The sequence below is a fragment of the Astyanax mexicanus genome, chromosome 8 (assembly GCF_023375975.1).
Source record: "Astyanax mexicanus isolate ESR-SI-001 chromosome 8, AstMex3_surface, whole genome shotgun sequence".
Taxonomy (NCBI): Eukaryota; Metazoa; Chordata; class Actinopteri; order Characiformes; family Acestrorhamphidae; genus Astyanax; species Astyanax mexicanus.
In genome coordinates, this window is record NC_064415.1 from 22,441,817 (window position 1) to 22,455,563 (window position 13,747).

Here is a 13,747-nt window from a genome sequence, read left to right on the forward strand (position 1 = left end):
GCATAAAATTAGCCAAAAGCAGTGTGTAAGACTGGTGGAGGAGAGGAAGACTTCCTTTTAGACTACAGGAAATAAGGGAAAAAATAAATAAATAAATAAATAAATAAATAAATAAATAAAGAGAGACAAAAAAAGACGGACGGACATAAAGTTTTGGGAAAAAAAGAGACCACTTAAAATTATGAGTTTCTTTGATTTTACTAAATTTAAAACCTCTGGAATATATCACATGAAGATGGATGATCACAAGCCATCAAACCAAGCTGACCTGCTTGAATTTATGCACCAGGAGTGGCATTAAGTTATTCAAAAGCAGTGTGTAAGACTGGTGGAGAGAACATGCCAAGATGCATGAAAACTGCAATTAAAAACCAGAGTTATTCCACCAAATATTGATTTTTGAACTCCTAAAACTTTATGCATATAAACTTATTTTCTTTGCATTATTTGAGGTATGAAAGCTCTCTATCAAATTTTTGTTATTTTAGCCATTTCCCATTTTCTGCAAATAAATGCTCTAAATGACAATATATTAGTTGTCCATAGTTTATAGAACAAAACAATGTTCATTTTACTCAAACATATACCTATATAAATAGCAAAATCAGAGAAACTGATTCAGATTTTTTTTTTTTTCCAGAGCTGTACACAAGAGTATAAAGCAGTTACTACAGAGATATACAGCGTACAGTATAGAGAGCACGATCTGGAGAATCTTGGCAAGACTGTGAGAGAAAGAAAACCTGGGGCAGGAGTAAGAGAAACCAGCCAAGAAAAATGTTTAATGGAGCAAAAGAACAAAGATGGTTTGAGTAAACTGATGATGTAAGAGTGCAGCAGCATCGCTGATTCAGAAAGGAGGAAAGGCAAGGACTGGTTAAGAAAAAAGGGAGAATAAAAAGAAGGATTAAAAAGAGGGCTGAAGCATAGGTGGATGTTGTATGCCCATGAGGTTACATTCACATTACAAGCCTTAATTTAAACTTTTTTTTTTCTTTGCTCAGATTGGATTTGGCTATCTAGACAGTTCACATTAATACTGTAAATGTACTATATGTAACCAAATTCTGTGTGTAATGTGAATAAATATGTTCCTGATTAAAGGAGAAGTTTAGTGTACAATTAACGTTTGATGTAGTAAAACATGGTAAAGAGTACTAACTAACCTTTGTTGAATAGCCCACTTCCATTCTCCCACAGCTTTCCTATATCCAGAATAGTTTTTTTTTTTTTTTTTTGCAGTTTGTCCAAACACCCTTTAGAATGGATGATATGGGGCATATGTTGCTCCTGCAGATAAATGCTTTTTACACCATTTAAAACCTTTAAACGTTCACAAGAAACTTATTAAAAACCACTGTTTAAAACAAGATTTACAACCATCAATAAACTCAAAGTGAAACACGTAAAACCCAAACTTCATTCTGCTACATTTTTTACCAAATCCAGCAATATAAGGATTATTTAATTGCATCAGTTTCAGTTTTGTTTGTCAAAATCTTGCAGGTGTCACATTAAACACTGTTCTCTTATATATGGTAACATAATCTGTTTTACTCATGCACAGAGTAAGAAATCTGAGAGCAGAAAAAAATAAATAATCTAATTTCAAACAAAACTTTTGATTATCTTTTTACCTGGCCCATGTTTCTGTCTGGAATGGCTGTAGAAACTGTTGACTGGGATTCCTGACATCTTGTTTTTAATGCACCTAAAATGCTGTGAACAATTTGCCAATTTATTTATATGTATTTTTAAATAAATACTTATTAGAATAATTTAAAAAGAAAAAAAAACATGAATTTTTAAAGATATATTTAAAACTTTAAATGTGTCAATGAAAAGTGGCGCTCATCAGATACTATTGTAGTGAGTATCAGATGCAATGCAGTGAGATGTGCAGATACTATGTGGTGAGCACCAGATACTATGTAATCAGTTATGGTGAGCAACGTATTCTATTCAGAGTGCACCAGATACTAATAGGAAAATAAATAAAAAAAACATAGTTCAGTGAACCACATAGCAATTGTTGAACATAACCTTTGTATTTTTTAATTACATTAAAAATGACACCATGTATCTTTCACCTGAAAAAAATGTTTAAATATACACAATTTGCTTTTAAGGGCTTTGCAATCTATATAAAATAATAAATAAATATATATAAAAAAATAAAACAATTTAAATGTACACAAAAAAATCTCTCTACTCAAAAAGCACATGTTTATGATATATAATAGGAGTCAAAGTGTTGTTATTTTAAATGCCCACATATAACAGAGACAGAAAGAAGAAATACATTTTTAAAAAGTGTAGAATATTCTAGAGGGAAGTTTCCCTCTTGTAGCACAACAGACCTACTGACCGCTCCTACATACATTACTTATATTCAGTACATATATGGGGCCTCCTAGCAAAACTCATGCTGCATAATGATGTATTTGGTTCCTCAAATGCTAAGCTAATGCTAATAGAAGCACCAGCCTGGTTGGTACATGGCTTAGAGGGGAAGACATGATGACCCTGCTGACCCTCCTTCCCCAGTTAGAACATCTCCAACTGTGTTTCCAAATAATCCCAACCTTTGGTACACTATAAGAATGATTTGTGGGCTTAACCATTACATTACATTACATTACATTACATTACATTACATTACATTTGGCAGACGCTTTTGTCCAAAGCAATAGTCAAGTACAATGTAAAATAAGTTCAAAGGTAAAACATCTTTGGATAGGGATAAAAGGAGGTCAAAGGGGAATAATAGGATAGAGGAGTGAATGAGGGGAAGAAGGAAATGGGGTTAGAAGTAGTTAGTGTGTTAGAGGTGTTAGGAGAGTAAGTGCTCTTTGAAGAGCTCTGTCTTCAGGAGTTTCTTAAAGATAGCGAGAGATTCTCCTGATCTGGTAGTGGAAGGTAGTTTGTTCCACCATTGGGGAAGAACTCTGTATGAGAACAGTCTGGATTGCTTTGTGTGAATGTTTGGCAAAGCGAGGCGACATTCATTGGAGGTGCGCAGCGGCCGGGAGGTAGCGTAAGCCTTCAGGAGCGAGTGCAGGTAGGAAGGAGCCTGTTCTGTCATCACCTTGTAGGCGATTGTAAGAGCTTTGAATTTGATGCGAGCATCAACTGGTAGCCAATGGAGCTCAATGAGCAGCGGGGTGACATGTGCCCGTTTTGGCTGGTTTTAGACCAGACGTGCTGCTGCATTCTGGATCATCTGGAGTGGTTTTACTACGCAGGCCGGGAGGCCAGTTAGCAGGGCATTGCAGTAGTCGAGGCGTGAGATGACGACCGCTTGCACCAGGAGTTGGGTGGCCTGTTGCGTCAAGAACGGTCTAATTAGTAATTAGTAATTACCATTAGTAATTACTCATTTTTCACAGTGTTTCTTACACTTGTCAGGCATAACTGCTAATAAACTGCTAATAAATAAGTGCCTCCATAGCTACAGTACTGTATCAGGTGATAATGAACATCAGTGGGGTGTGAATATTACAGAAAGTCTTAAATGATATTAATTAAGAATGCACAGTATTAAGAATTGTAATCATTAATTTCATTTCAATTTCACTAGCCATTTATTTTTGTATTTGTGTTAGCTCTGTTTCTTTAGATGTTTATTTATTATAAATCACATAATCATATAATTAGGATTACTAATGTTTCATTTGATGAAGTAGAGGATGGAATACATCTTATATTTTGGTAGGCTGTATTTTTCCTTTCAGCTGATTGGTCAGTAAGTACCCAATTTTAGTGCTGTTAGCATGCTAACATTAGCAAACCTGCCAACCATAAAGATAATAGTGAACATAATAATTTATGCTTTATGATTGTATATATCGTCGCTGTCCAATGAAAAACACTTATCTCCAAAACAGCAACTTTACAGGAGAGAGAAAAAACCTTCTAAACATTCAATGGAAGTCAATGTAAAAATAGTTTATTTCAGGTCATTTTGAAGAGTTTCTATTGGTCCATTTATCAAGAAATTTTGGCACAGTGTAAGGGACAGTTTGGCTGATCAAATTATGTCGTAAACTAAAAATGGAGATAAGTGTTTTTCATAGGACTGCGACGATATTGTATACACACAATTAATGTATTAGTTTATTTATTTAATGTATTTATTTATATACAGCTCTGGAAAAAATACCAATTTAGACCACTTCAGTTTCTGAATCAGTTTCTCTAATTTTGCTATTTAGAGGTATATGTTTGAGTAAAATGAACATTGTTGTTTTATTCAATAAACTACAGACAACATTTCTCCCAAATTCTAAATAAAAATATTTAAGTCATTTAGAGCATTTATTTGCAGAAAATGAGAAATGGCTGAAATAACAAAAAATATGCAGAGCTTTTAGACCTCAAATAATGTGAAGAAAACAAGTTCATATTCGTAAAGTTTTAAGAGTTTAGAAATTAATATTTGGTGGAATAACCCTGTTTTATAATCACAGATTACATGCATCTTGGCATGTTCTCCTCCACCATTCTACCACACTGCTTTTGGATAACTTTATGCCTGCACTCCTGGTGCAACAATTCAAGCAGTTCAGTTTGATGGCTTGTGATCATTTATCTTCCTCTTGATTATATTACAGAGGTTTTCAATTTAGTAAAATTAAAAAACTTATAATTTTAATTGGTCTTATATATATTTATTTTATGTATGTGTTCCAGCTTTGCTCTGCCAGGGTTAACACGTACAATAAAATACAAAAGGAGGCATAATAGTGATAATAGTGGATGACTATGTAATTACTACAGTAGATTGTACAGTACTTTAGATGTATTTTAAAGTACATTTCACACAAACTTTTTTTTAACATATTACATTACTGTCACGGAGACCCAGGCAGGGAGACGAGGAGGCGGACACAAATGCAGGTAAGGGAAAAATGAATGATTTAATAAATAAATAACAAATAAACAATGAAACAAGTAAACACGTAACCAAGATAAACGAATAATCAAAAACCAAAACAAACGAGTGAAACTAGAGAACATAAACCTAAACAAACAAGAAGTACTTATGATAAACTAACGGAATAAATACAAGTAGTTAATCTAGAAAATAAACACAAAGCAGGGATATATACAAGGAGCTTAGGGAGACGGAAATAAACAGGAAACTAGAAACATAAAACTAGAGATAAACACAGAGGCAATGAAACACAGAGAAAGACGAACGACAGGGGAAGGTGCAAAGACCGACGGAGACAAAGTGGCAGAGGAGGGCTATTTAAAGAAACAGGAAACACACTATAATTAGAAACACCTGGGGAAGGGGCGGAGCTACAAATGAGAAACAGGTGGAAAAGTACTGAGACGGGAGACACAGGTCACGTGGGGAAGACACACAGAGACACGACCAGATGAGACCAGGATGTGACAGAAGCCTCCCCCTAAACGCGCAGCTCCCGAGGCGCGTAAAAACGAACCCCGGGGGCTTGCGGCAGGGAGAGGCCGGGGAAAACAGGAGTCGAGACCGGGGACTGAAACAGAGACAGGACAGAGGACAAAGACTGGACGAGAGACTGGACCGGGCTTGGAAACTGAACAGGGGACTGAGACTGAACAGGGAACTGGACGTTGGACAGAGACTGGACAGGAGACAGAATGGGAGACTGGACGGGACTAGACATGGGAACAGGGACGAGGACATTAACAGGGACAGAAACAAACACGGTGACTGGGACAGGAACGGAGAAACCACCAGGGACAGGAAGCGGAACAAACACAGACACAGGGACCAAGACAGGGAGAGACACAGGGACCAAAAACATGGGTGGGTGCCCAGGACTGGCAAAAGTCTGTGGGGAAGTCCAAGGAGCCAGCCTGGGCACAGTTCTGGAGTGAAAGTCCGGGGGCCTCTGTGCCTGCCTGGGTAAATGGGCCCTGGGGCCAAACAAAGTTCTGGGAGCAGACACGGAGGCTTGAACAGCTGGAGCAGACACGGAGGCTTGAACAGCTGGAGCAGACACGGAGGCTTGAACAGCTGGAGCAGAGGCGGAGGCTTGAACAGCTGGAGCAGAGGCGGAGGCTTGAACAGCTGGAGCAGAGACGGAGGCTTGAACAGCTGGAGCAGAGACGGAGGCTTGAACAGCTGGAGCAGAGACGGAGGCTTGAACAGCTGGAGCAGAGACGGATGCTTGAACAGCTGGAGGAGAGACGGAGGCTTGAACAGCTGGAGCAGACACGGAGGCTTGAACAGCTGGAGCAGACACGGAGGCTTGAACAGCTGGAGCAGACACGGAGGCTTGAACAGCTGGAGCAGACACGGAGGCTTGAACAGCTGGGGCAGACACGGAGGCTTGAACAGCTTCAGCAGAGACGGAGGCTTGAGCAGCTTCTGCAGACACGGGGGCTTGAGCAGCTTCTGCAGACACGGAGGCTGGAGCAGCTTCAGCAGACACGGAGGCTGGAGCAGCTTCAGCAGACACGGAGGCTGGAGCAGCACGCACGTCAGCATGTGCAGAATCTGAGACGGCAGGAGTCCGGGGGCGTGGCTCAGCAGCTGAGGACAACTCGGAGATGGGCGCGTAGAGATCCAGCGCTGCTGCTGTGAGGCCTGAAGCCGCGGGTGAAACAAAAACCCGGACTGGATCTGCAGCCTCGCCGGTAAAGTCCATAGCAAGCAGCGCGGGGCCGCCGGTAGAGACTGGCGCGGGAAAAGTCTCTAAAACAGTCCCGGAGCACGGCTGGGTTGCTGCAGAGATAGTCCCAGAGAGAGGCTGGATTGCAGCGGCGGAATCCAGCTCTGCAGCCGCCATGAAAGCCAGCTCCTCAGCCTGAGGTGCTGGCGCTGCAGCTGTGGAGCTCTAAGCTGCAGTTGCCGCAAAACGGAGCGCGTTTCGACTGCCATCGCGGAAGTCTCGGAGCGAGGTTCGGCTGCCACCGCGATAGTCACGGAGCGCGGTTTCACAGCCGCCGCGGAAGTCACAGAGTGCGCCTTTGCCGCTGGAGAGGAGAGTGTCTTGGCCGCGGGAGGAGCTAGCTTTGGAGGCGCTGGGGAAGCTAACGCCTTAGCCACCGGGGAAGCTAGCACTGGAACAACTGGAAGTTGTATGAGTTTGCAGGTAATAGTGGAGTGTATTTTAAGCCATTCGCGAGCAATAGGCCAGTTCCACCTACTCGTCCTGAGAGACGAGAATTATGGGTAAAGGAATAATTATTTGAAAGTGCCGCCGGAGTAGCAGTGTTTTCAGGTTTAATCCAGGTTTCAGTCAGAGCCAGTAGTTGTAGTGAGAGATGATTTGCATAAGAGGCGATGAAATCTGCTTTATTAACCGCCGACTGGCAGTTCCACAGCCCAACAGAGAATGAGGTAGTAGTGGGCGTGGCTTGTTTAAGAGGACGCAGGTTAGTATGCTCCTGGCGCCTATGTGTGTTTTTACGCCTTCTGTGCGTACCGGAGATGACAGGAATGTGATGGGAGCACATTTTGTGAGGCAGTAGGACGGGCTGCCTTGTCAGTGGCCTTGCTCTGTGGACTCGCGCAGGTAGACTCGCAGGTCTTTACCCGAGTTAGGTCTTCACACGAGAGGGTCTTCACACAACAGCTGATGCCTTCGGCTGACGCCTCGGCGAGTGTGAGTGACGACATAGGAGTCTGAATTTGCGCGCAGGTGCGGGCGATATAGGAAATCAGCTCCACCAGACTGTCTTTTAAAGCGTAAGTAGCGCCCCTGAGGTGTGTAGACAGAGAATGTGTGAATGAGGGGGTTTGCCACGCCCCGCTCAAGTGAGAATCGCTCAGCCTTGTCCGAAAAAGCGCGCTGAAAAGCGCGTTTGCTGTTGCTCTTACAGCGTAGCTGCAGTTAAAATGGAGTAAAAAGCGCAGTCTGGTGTAGCTTCAGTTCCTGTTTGCTCTCGTAGTGTGCCCGCTCTTATTTAAACTGCGGACAAGTTTAGCTAAAACTGCTATTTGACATGTTAAATTGTTCAAGTGGATCTTGTTCTGTTTTTAATACATTTTGATTTTACTAAATTAAATGTAATTTTCTTGATATTTTACCAAATCAAGGTCTAGAAAGCTTAACCTTCACCTATTATTAATTGCTGAACATATCTTTTTTAGACTTTTTTAATAATCCTAATTATGTATATCCCAGTTTACCAAGCTGGCATCAGATATGCAACAGTGCCCCTTGAGCAGAGGTCTCACACGGCAGCTTAGCAAACCTGAGTATAGAACCCACTCTATGATTAATACATCACTGATATTAATATTTCAAATAATAACAAATAAAAGATAGGTCTAGTTTCACACCGTATACACACACTGTTTAAATAGCGAAATCCCTTACGAATATATCTATGCCTATGGATATGGTGGTCTGAAAATGAGGTGTGTTTGGATGTATTTCTGGCATATTGCTATCTTACCAATAGAAAACACAGGTAAGCCACTGTCTGATAAAAGCCTAGACAGTCATCAGTCAGACATTCATTGCTATCTTGGCACATAGGTGCGCCATACTTCCAATTGTTACAAACATACAAGGAAATGCAGCCGCAGAAACCAACAATAAACCAAATTAAAAATGGAAATAACATTGCTGTTCAGTTTTGTCTGCTAAAAAGTGCAGAAGAGCTGCACCATTAAAATACCAATCTGCCAAACTCAGAGCACATCCGGCGTATAAAAGGATAAGGCAAGGGATACGCTGATTTTTTTAATTTTATGTTAAACCCACAACACACCCATGATTTATTAAGAGAATTAGTACATGCCTTTTGCACGTTTGAAGTCAATGAGTATTTTTTGTGCCCTCACGATAACAAAGACACAGCGACACACCCTAAATCCAGTTCTGTGGTGCGTGGTGTATGAAGACAGATTATTAGATTATTATTTTTAAGAATTTAGCATGTTTCCTCAATATTTAATGGTGCATCCTGGTCATTATATGAGTTAGCTACGAACCTTCAGTATAATACATATTTGTATGGTAACATATACATACAAATACAACAAAAACATAAAACCTAAATATTAAGCTCTTCAAAGACAGAATACATTGAATATGTAAAGGAAATATTGGCACCACTTTAAAACAAAGGTCATTTATAAAGGGTTTATAAATAGTTTTGTAAAAGAGTTTATTAATGTTTATCAATTCAGTTTAAAATATTTCATAAATCAACAATTAAAGTAGTTGCAGAATGTTAATTTACATCTTATCTTCCTTTATCAGCATTAACATATCTGTTAAAAAAAACTATTTATGTAATTAGCCATATTCATTATTTATCCAGCAATCATAATGGGTGCATTTTAACATAATAAATGACCTGACTGGCTTTTTTAATTTTTTTATTAAAAATGTTAATGCTGACTTAAATAAAAGATGGAGTAAAGTAAATTTAAGCATGTTTGTCAAGCATTCATTTTTGTGTTGTAACTGATTATTAATTATTTTTAAAGTATTTAAAGTTCAAACATTTTTAAAGTGGTACTGGAATATCTCAACATGTTCCATAGTAAGTGCACAAAAATTGAAGTCTGCTTCTCAGTCTGAGACTGTCAGCATATTCAGCAGGTTGTAAATATAAATATGTTGTCTGTCAGGCACGGAAATGTATGTATGAAAGTGCTACTCTACTGTTGGATTTTATTTCTGTATATGTGACAAAAATATACTGAATGTGTATCACTTAGCTTCTTAGCGCACTGCAGTGGAGAAGCAACATTAGCACTAATGCAACACTATAACAGCACTATATCACTGCTCTGAAACTGTCACAATGTACATCAGTATATATATATATATATAGAACTTTATATATATTTATATAGAACTTTATACTTTGTATCTTGTATTTTAGTGGAAATGAATGTACCATAACAATCACCATAGTCTTTTGGTATGAACAAGTTCGGGCACTCATGATAATTTTCATGATTTTCCTTTATAAATCATTGGTTGTTTGGATCAGCGATTTCAGTTAAATATATCATATATATCAGATGAACACAGTGATATTTGAGAACTGAAATGAAGTTTATAGGATTTACAGAAAGTGTGCAATATTAGTTAAACAAAATTAGGCAGGTGCATACATTTGGTCACCCAATCAGAAAAATTACATTAATATTTAGTAGATCCTCCTTTTGCAGAAATAACAGCCTCTTAATGCTTCCTATATAGCTTCGAATTAGAGTCTGGCTTCTGGTTGAAGGTATTTTGGACCATTCTCTTTCACAAAACATCTCCAGTTCATTGATGTTGGATTTGTTCCTCTGCATGAATGCTGCTTTAGTAGATTTTGAGCAGTGTTTAGTGTTTAGGGTCGTTGTCTTGTTGCAGAATCCAGCCCTGGTGCTTTGACTTTAACTTTCTCACTGATTCTTGAACATTGTTCTCAAGAAACTGCTGATATTGACTGAAATCCATGCCACCCTCAACTTTACCAAGATCCCCAGTGCCTGCACTGATCACACAGCCCCACAGCATGATGGAACCATTAACAAATTTGACTGTGTGTAGCGTTTGAAGTGTTTGTCTTGGAATGCTGTGTTCTTTTTCCTCCATGCATACCGTCCTCCAAATAACTATAATAATTGTAGTTTTATCAGTCCACAGCACCTTATTCCAAAATGTAGCTGGCTTGTCCAAATGTGTTTTAGCTTTAGCATACCTCAAGTGAAGTGTTTGTGGCGTGTGCACAGAAAAGGCTTCTTCTGCATTATTCTTAATTATCTATACAGCCTCACTTTGTGCAAAGTGCGCTGAAAAGCTGAACGATGCACCGTGACTCCATTTGCAGAAAGATAATGATGTTTGAAGGTCTTTAAAGCTCTGGAGGTCTGTGGGTTGATTACGACTATGATGTTTTCACCATCCTTCGGCTCTGCTTATCTGAGATTTTTCTTGGTCTGCCATTTCAAGCCTTAACTAGAACTCTGCATGTGTTCTTACATTTCTATTTTTCTATTCACACTTGTACATCTTTACTACAAACATTGTGTTATTTTTATAATCTAACTCTAAATAAAACTGAGTCTATGAGATCCTTCAAATAACTTTTATTTGATTAGCTTTATATTAAAGAGTGTAGTTTGGTGGGGGGAAATGTGCTTAAAGAACTGATGATGCTCTAAAAAAAACTTATGTACCTAATTAAAAAGTAACAGTGAGAAAAGTGAAAATAAGGAGAAGTGTCCCCAGACTTTTGGGGGGGGAAGTGTAGCTGGCACTGTGCCACTGTGCCTTCCTGCCTCCTCATTACATCCTGTACTTCCTGGCACGTGAGCCTTTCCAGCACAGTGTGTATCCCCCACCTGCACCCACATGCAGACACATTTCTCTCTCTCTCTCTCTCTCTTTCTCCACACACACACACACACACACACCTTGCAGGGGACATGAGTGACAAGCATAGCGCTGTCAATCAGCTGTTCATGTTCCCCCTGATTGCCATCAGGAAGGGAGGAAGGGGAAAAAGTTACTGGAAGTTGACGTGCAGCGAGTAAAATAGAGAAAAAGAGAGAAAAGAGGGATTAATAAACTACAGGGAGTTAGAGAGGAGACAGAGAGAGAGGGAGATGAAGCTCCACAGAGGTTTGTAAATCAAAAGTGCTTGAGAGAGTGAGAGTGAAGAGAGGAAGAGACAGAGAGAGAGACAGAGAGAGAGAGAGAGAGAAATCTACATGTACTTTCCAGAAGAATGACTTGTCTCTACCCCAGTGGAGCAAAGGTGTCATCTATGTGTCTGGTTTAAAAAAAAAGAGAGAGAGAAAATACAAGAAAAAAAAGAGAAAATCCTTTCCTTTAATGTGTTCTCGGCATGAAATTCATTTTTAATGTATGAATTTAATGTCATTTCTATAGACGGAGTGTGAAACATCTTTTGAGGCAGATTTGACAATTCAGACGTTTTAAAAGGTGTGGTGATACTTTAAAGATCATACAGTTTACAGTACATAAAAGACATGAAGGAGCTTCAAAGCGCTCATCTTTTATCTTAGTGGTTCCATAAAGAATTTTACGTGCAATAAAGGAGGGTGTTAAAAACATGTTAAAACATGTTTTAATTGGTTAGCTGATAAAATATTAGAAAAATAGTCCTTGGTGATAATTCACAAATTTATTTATACAATTATACAATTACAAAATTATTGTAAGTCTTTTTTTTTCCTGGAGGAATATTAATTGTTTAGATCAATCAGATAATCTATAAAATTGGTAATTAATCCATAGACAGACAGTCAATAGTGACATCTTACATTCATTTTGTTTTCAGAGAAAAAGTGAGCTTTGCAGTTGGCTGTCACTATTGACTTTCTGTCTATGGATTAATTACCAATTTTATAGATTAACTGATTGATCTAAACAATTAATTTTCCTCCAAAAAAAAGTCTGACAATAATTTTGTCGTCTTCAGAAAAGTGAGCTGCTTAGTAAATTATCACTAAGGACTATTTTTCTAATAATTTATCAGCTATTTCATCAATTTGTTAAATAATCTAAACAATTAATTTCCCCCATTTTTATATTACTTTTTAAATTAATTTTATTTTGACAAAAAAAAAAAAAAATGCCATAGTAGGCACTCTAGTGTCATGGACATGAGTGCAGTTGAGTATTTATACCCTTACCAAAGTGTATTATAATCTCTCATATATATTTATGGCATTCCCTGCCCAAAGAATGCAAATACAACAATGGCAGATATAAATAATTACATATGGTTTATATCTCATTAAACCCAATGCACACAAACACACACACACACAAAAACTGTTTCTGTCAACAACATAAAAGCCCTTATTCTAATTTAAACACTTCCTCTTAGTCTTGTATTCACTGGAATTGTTATAAATATCAATGGATATTTATGGGGGAGGTGGGGGTGCTGATTCTACCATATTTTGCTATATGTTACTATGACAATATGCCAATTAATGTCAAAACACTGTCATTGCCATCATTGATTATATTGCCTAATCCTGGCAGCCCCAAACGTTATATCATATATTGATTAATTATTACTTTTTAGTTTATTTATTTGTTTATTCTAATGTTTTATATTTTGATTCTTATGTTCTTAGTTTATTATTAATCATTATATATATATATATATATATATATATATATATATATATATATATATATATATATATATATATATAACTTCTTATCATTCTTATCATTTTACTTCACTTTTACAATTTGTCTTATTGGTATTTTATTCATATATATATATATATATATATATATATATATATATATATATATATATATATAAGCACCTCTTATTTATTTATTTATTTATTTACTGGGGAAGATGAAAAAAAATTAATATCATAAATACAACTACAGAGCTTAAACATAGAATTAACTACAAAAAAACACATAGTATATAAAGACAGACGCATAATTTAAAATAATAAATGAATGCCCAACTACATATAAAACAACTATCTAAAAAAATAAATAAATATTTTCAAACATGCTCCTTGATGATCTTAGAATTTGTTTCTGTCATAAAAGTTTCATCCTGTTGCATGCAGTAATTGCTCTATATATTTATATATTATAATGTATATACTGTATATTTCATCCTATTTTCTCCACAATTTTGGAAGATCAATTGCCCCACCCACTCATTAGGACTCTCTCTATCACTAGTAATGTCCCAACACCAGGAGGGTGAAGACCAGACATGCTTCCTTTTATACATGTGAAGTTGGAGGAAAGTGCAGAAACCCAGCTCCAATACATCATCT